Raw genomic sequence first — 6,718 nt, forward strand, 5'->3', positions numbered from 1 at the left:
AAGCTCAAGTAGACTCCATGCCCAATGGAACACTAGGAAATTTTGCTAATTTGTTTTCACAGGAAAGGCATTGATCTGCAAGTTCTTGAGATCTCACAGGGAGGATCTCATCCCCAGAAGGAGCCAGTGTTAGCTCTGCTACATACTTCAGCATTTGAAGACCAAATACAGGCCTGATCGGGTTGTTTATGCTCAAAAAGGATGTGCAGCGGTCGTTCTTTTCCTACTCCTTCACTTCGTTCGCACTCTCATAAACCCTGCTACCTCCATTTTACCTCTAAAACTCTGTGTAAGTCCATGTTCTTTCGGCCCCCGATGCACTAAGTTTAAACCGTAATGTAACCGAAATCACATGGTCGTGTGCTTTTCGCCTGCCGCCGAAACTGTTTTCCCGTTGATTAAACTCCGTTTATTTTCCCTGCCGTCCGATCGTCTGTCGTGTGATCCAACGGCGATCGCATCGCTCATGCCCACAAAACGATCGCACGTTAACACGCGATCAAAGTGGTTTTGCTCCCGTCACATCCGCCACTCGTCACCTGATGATTGTGATCGCTCGCCCTTGTACGAATACCGCCGCAGACTCCAAACCGGTGCGATCAATACCGCCCGCCGCTTAAACTATTTTCCCCGGTCGTTAAACTCCGTGTACCTTCCGCCCCCGATAACCGTTGGATCTATCCGCCCAAGATCCAACGGCTCAGGACTGTTTGTCCCCGCTTCTTCCTAATGTCTCCTGCCGATAGATCTTTGCCGTTCATCCATGTGATCCGACGGCTGATTTTTGTTTTCGTCTTGCCCATTCATCCGCCATGCAGTGTTCACATCCATAGCCTGTCCTGTGTGCCCGAAAGAAGAAGGAGGTCAGTATCCAGTACCCGGTGCATTTACTCCCTAACAACCGCTTTCAAGAGACAGAATGGCCGAGAAGGAAAGGACACGCCTCGAGAAGATTAGAGCATTTATCAGTTATGGAACTTCCTCTGTACAACACTCCATCTGCTCAAGAAGGACAACAAAGTATATGAAAAGATCAATTTTTTTCATTAAAGCACACAAATTGTAGTAGAGACTCTTTCAGAGATTTAAGGTGGTTAGTGGTTCATTATGACCCCTCCACACATAGAATAGCAGAACATTTTTGTAATCAAACTCTATATATACCCAGAACACAGATGTAATTAGTGTTGATGGTTGTAGTTTTGATGTAAGGTTCAACTTCTGGAGACTGTAACTACTTTGATACTTGCAGCGTCTGGTCTTCATTTTCAGCTAATACAAGCTTCTTTTGCTGTTAATTGCTCACTTTCCATTTCTACTCTGTTCTAGGTTGTGCCTGTTAAGCATTTGTTCATGTGCTCTTGATATTTAGCATTAGAGGGGCTGTCATCCCACCTCTGTGTTGAAGTCTAGTATGTATCATTTAATGTGTTATGCAGGTTTCTGTTTACTTAATGCCAGAGAGTTGTCATCCTGTCTGTGCATTAGGAAATAGATTTGCAGACATCTTTACTAGTTGCAGTGGGCCATCACATGGTCTTGTGCATCTGGTGGCATGGTCAATATTCTCCATGTTCACCTAGTCCCCAAACTGTGAGTAATTGGTGGTCTAAAGCCTTGTATTTTGGGGGTGTTCACCCATGTCTGGAGTTAAGCATAGTAGAAGTGGTTATCTGGCTTGAATATGCATCATGCCTTCCATTCATCCATTTCCAACATTTTGTTGAGTTTGTAATGTTCCCGAGCATCTCCGAGATACAACCTAGGAGAGTTTCTTGGGGTCATAACAGTACCCACACCTCGGGATTGGCTTCCGAAAAAGGTGTTGACCCTATCCTTGTCACAGATCTGTGTGGTGTAATTCCAGTTCTCCTCATGCTGGCTACTTTATTTCTTTTTCTGTGCACATCAAAAATACTGTTAATCGTTTATTTTCTATAGGTCTCAGCTTTGCAACCTGAGCGTTCTCATACCACATGTCACATACCCATATAGAATGCCTATATAATAAATAAATAAAATAACAAATTTTAAAGTGAAATATAAGCCGGCCATTATAATTTCTACATTTTTAACACCACAGAAAGCATCAATGTAATTTTAATTTCTTTTAATGGAATCGTTTGTTGAACTCCACGATTTATTAGTACTTGCTATGACTTATAACCATTTGAGTTATTTAATTTTTATATACAACTCAAGCCCTTTAACTTCTGAGCTTTAAACCTTATAAATGAAATATCGTATGAATCACTACGGCGATATTCAATGCTATCCTATCCTAGTTGGGTGGTTGGATTCCCTAGACTTGGTGTGCATTAATCTGGAGTATTTAATGTGCATACCAGCTAGCCACCGTAGTCTCGAAAGGTGTTCCACATCTACGGTCAACCTGCAATCTTTAGATCGAATGGTGAATAGGAAATCCCGCCGATCTATGTTTCTTTGCCACATGATTTCTTTGGAATTTTCACATCTCCGGTGAAGTAAACTTGTTCCAGTACAAAATTCTGAATTCCTTTGCACAGGTAGGTTATCATCATGTTATTACCCCTTTAAATTCTTCGTGCTGAGGGTTTCCTCTATTACATTTGCGAGATTTTTCTGTTGAAGAGGTTGCCCCTTTTTTTATAGGTTTGTTTGTCTGCCCGGCTCCCTATCCTGGTGATGGTGGATAATCAACGATTCTCTTCTAGGTATGAAGCTTGTGTTCGTTTACATTTGCAAATTGATACCTCTGTTAGCATATACAAGTTGATATTCCCTTTTTCTAGTTCTAAAATTTCATGTTTTCCTTACCTAGGTATCACCAGAGGGTTTCTTCGTCTTTCCTCATTTGGAATGAATTTGGAGTTCCGAAGTTGCTGCTCGGCCTCTCGAACCCTGAGGTCTTTATTTCAAAGAGAATACTGGATAATGCAATGGCCAAGCCATGTATGTTTACTAAGGGTTAAATTCTATATGAGGGCTTTTCCAAATTCTTCAGTCATTTTGAAAACTCCGATTGTAATCATTCTAAGTCAATTCTCTTTATGTTATTAAACAACCTATGGTTGTGTTAATTGTTGTCGACTTTAGTCCATACTTTCAGAGATGAATATTTTGGTTTTGTAAGCTAGGAATTATTGGGTTTTACAGTTGGCTAGGTCCTGGGTTTTTATTTTTAACTAGGGCTTGCCAAGAGTTCTTGTGAAACTACCCATAACTGTTAAGCTTTGTGAGACCACCCCTTCTATGGTGAAACCCTTAATTAATGACTGCACTGTTGCTTTCTTTATCATATCGCTTCGGATGGCATCGTTAATTTGTGTCTTCTGTGTATAAACATTGTCCAGAGCTTAAGTTTAGTTTCATGATTTAGTCTGGTTGTTAATAAGTGGTATTGTAATTTATGCTGAGTAGAGCTACAAATTACTTTATGTATGTTGAAATACAATGCATAGATATGGCTCTTATCTTTTTTGTGTTAAGTCTGTAGATTGTTTCCATACTGTTTTTGTTCCTCACAGAATTTATTTTTTATTTTATTTTTTAATTTTTAATTTTTACTTTTTCTTTTTAATTTTAATTTTAATTAATTAATTATTATTATTATTGTTATTATTATTATTTTAAGTTTAAACGATGATTTGGAATAAGCTTTGCTTGATCTTGCAGTATTACTCGCACATTTAGAACCTATCTCCTTTTTCCCTAGACAGACAAATGTCTAAGTTATTCTTTTCTTTTGTCTGCAATATAAGATTTTAGCCACTACCCTAGCGACAGAGATATATGTTTGTTCTTAGTTTGTTCTATGAGACTATAAATCTTTTCTTCAAGTAGAGTAGTAGAATTATATTCCTTTATTATAAGAGAGAAATTGTCTTTTAATTTAGCATAATAAACCTTTCAATTCAGAAGATTTTACCACTTGTTTAACTTCAGAATATACGTATTTGATTATCGCTAAAATTCTTGTCGCACGTCTGATATAGACCTTTGAATTCTTTTCGTTTTCCTCCCAACCGTGAGACCCGCTATTCCAGCCTGAGTCTGCCCCCGAGCTATCCTCTCACACAAGGTTTCTCCTCAAGACTAACAGTCTTAATTTGTAACGACTATCTGGTCCTAACCAGACTTAGCTTCCTGAACATGTCTGTCATTACAACACAGTGTTATTGTTCTTAGATTTTCATCTTTTTATTATCCTTGATCTCAGGTATGCATACCCTCTTGATCCCTTCCTTGAGAATAAATCTCCAAGGAAGTAGTTAGGGATAGGTAACCACCTAACCTAACTATCTAACATGTGATAAATACATAACTGTCATCATTACGACATTCCACTTTCTATATAGCTTTATTCAAAATAAATAACTATATAAACTTTTAATAGTATTCAGTTTGTTTAACTGCAGTAATTAAATATTTACAATTACTGGGGACATCACAGAACTCACAGATTCACAAGTTTGTCTTGGGTTTTCCACTGGCCACCAACAAACTCAAGAATAACCTAACTAGCAGCATCCTTCTGTACCTTCAACAACATCATGTTTCAGGTTCCAAATCTTGCAACTTCAGCTCCTCTCTTGGACCTCCTCTAGCTAGGTACAAAGTCTCCAAGGTTGCCACAGGTTTTCTTCCTTATGATCATCTTAGCTCCCTTGTCCCAAGTGAGATTATTTATCTCTATGGAGAGAAAGAATTGTCTTATAATTGTTTGGTAAGTAAAAAATCTCATTTAACACCTTTTCCCATAAATTTATGGTTGGCCATAATTAATGTTATTTATATATAAAAAAAAACTAAAACTTTTTGTTTTTAACTAACCATACTAGGCCTTTCACATGGCCCAAAATTTTACCAACTCGTTTGAAGTAAAACAAAAAATATTTACAGCTTTAACCAAGGGGTGTTACATCTCCCCCATCAAGTGAAACATTATCCTCGATATTTCTTAGCCCTAAAAACACGCTAGAATATGCTTTGCGCATAAAATTCCCATCTTCCCAAGTAGCATTTCTGGGTTTAATTGCTTCCACTGAACCTAACCTGGGTAATTTCTTATTTCCATAGTGTAATTTCTCTTTGATCTATAATGCGCATAGGTTCAACCAGGAAAACTTCGTCTGGTTTGACCTACATTCAAAATTATTATGGCTATTGATAATTTTCCATGAATGATTGTTTAAGAATTGTATAAATATAACATTTCCAAATTTATTAAAGATTTCATCGATTGTTATTTATGTACCCAACAAGGATTATCAACATAGAGTACAACCCAACAAGGGTTAGCAACCCGCAATTAATAAGAGTTAGCAACATCATTGTAACCTCATCACAATAGTAAAAATCCTTTTTACGCACCCAATGGCTATGCCAAATGACAGGGACCCCACCACGTGCATACAATACAGCCCAACAAGGGTTAGCAACTTGAACTCAGTAAGAGTTAGAAACATCATTGTAACCTCATCACAATAGTAAAAATCCTTTTTACGTACCTAATGTCTATGCCAAATGACAGGGACCCCACCACGTGGTCCTATTATACTTTTTAGATCACTAAGGTACCAATTCCATCTACACTACTTGCTTAGTAATATTAGTATTTCAAAAACCATTTACTGTCCTTATCCATAGGAGAGATTGCAACTAGTGCATTAAATATTACATATGAATTAGTCATTCGTGAGTAAAGTTTAGGATATCTTCCTTTTTCTACCATATTCTAGGTGGCTATATCATTGTCTACATTGTCCAAGTAACCTTAGTTATGCCCATCTTGGGCTACTATGCTACTTTATTTTAGCACCCACCAAGAGTGCACTTGCAACATTCCCTCAATTTTTTCATTTTGTCCCCCTATATACAAGTTGCTAGTGTAAGTTATACACAATTTACCTCTATGTATAGTCATGGGATTTCTCCCCTTTTGTGCTTGTATGTGTATTGACTATCTCACACTTACTATGTTATTCTAGTATATTCCTTTCCTTATACCTCAGATCGAAACATGATATTCAATTCATCCAACATTAGATTATTTTAATACATTTGATTTCTAAGTTTTTGTGGATGTTAATAGGAAACAATTTTATCCCTACATGAGAATACTAATTATCGTATGAAACCACTTATACAATACTCATACTTATAATTATCATTTTATTTAGGCACCATGATCTATTCTTTAGGCACCATCATAATTTCATGATGTCATATATGTCACGACAAGACTTTACCTAATCTTTAGGACAATTAATTCAACTTATCATTTCCATGGTAGCTACTATCTTTAACATTTGTTCAAGGGGACCCAATCACGCCCACATTAATTATCCACTGGTTGATCCATACAAAGACTTGATCAAATTCATTTCATCTTCTCTATCTTTTACTTTTTCTTCTGACCCCTCCGTAGTAGACCATCAAGGCTAAAGCACAAGGTGATATTAAATGGAACCACTATGAAAACTCAAGGCACAACCTCGAGTAGACACACTTAAAATCCACAAAAGATAACAAGTAGATTATACCTCCAAACTTCACATCCATACTTCCCCAACACATCTCAGCCAGAGCTACTCACAACTCTTTCCTTGGCGTCTGCATTCCTTTCACTTTGCAATTTATTGATTAAGGTGTCTAGAGGTTATATATGCCCCCTTTTATATTTGGGGGAAATCAGCTATGGGGTCCTTTCTCCTAGGCATCTTCTGTGCTTATC

This window comes from Pinus tabuliformis, chromosome 7 (assembly GCF_031772625.1).
Source record: "Pinus tabuliformis cultivar Carrire ecotype Pingquan chromosome 7, CPIR1, whole genome shotgun sequence".
In the NCBI taxonomy this organism is placed as follows: Eukaryota; Viridiplantae; Streptophyta; class Pinopsida; order Pinales; family Pinaceae; genus Pinus; species Pinus tabuliformis.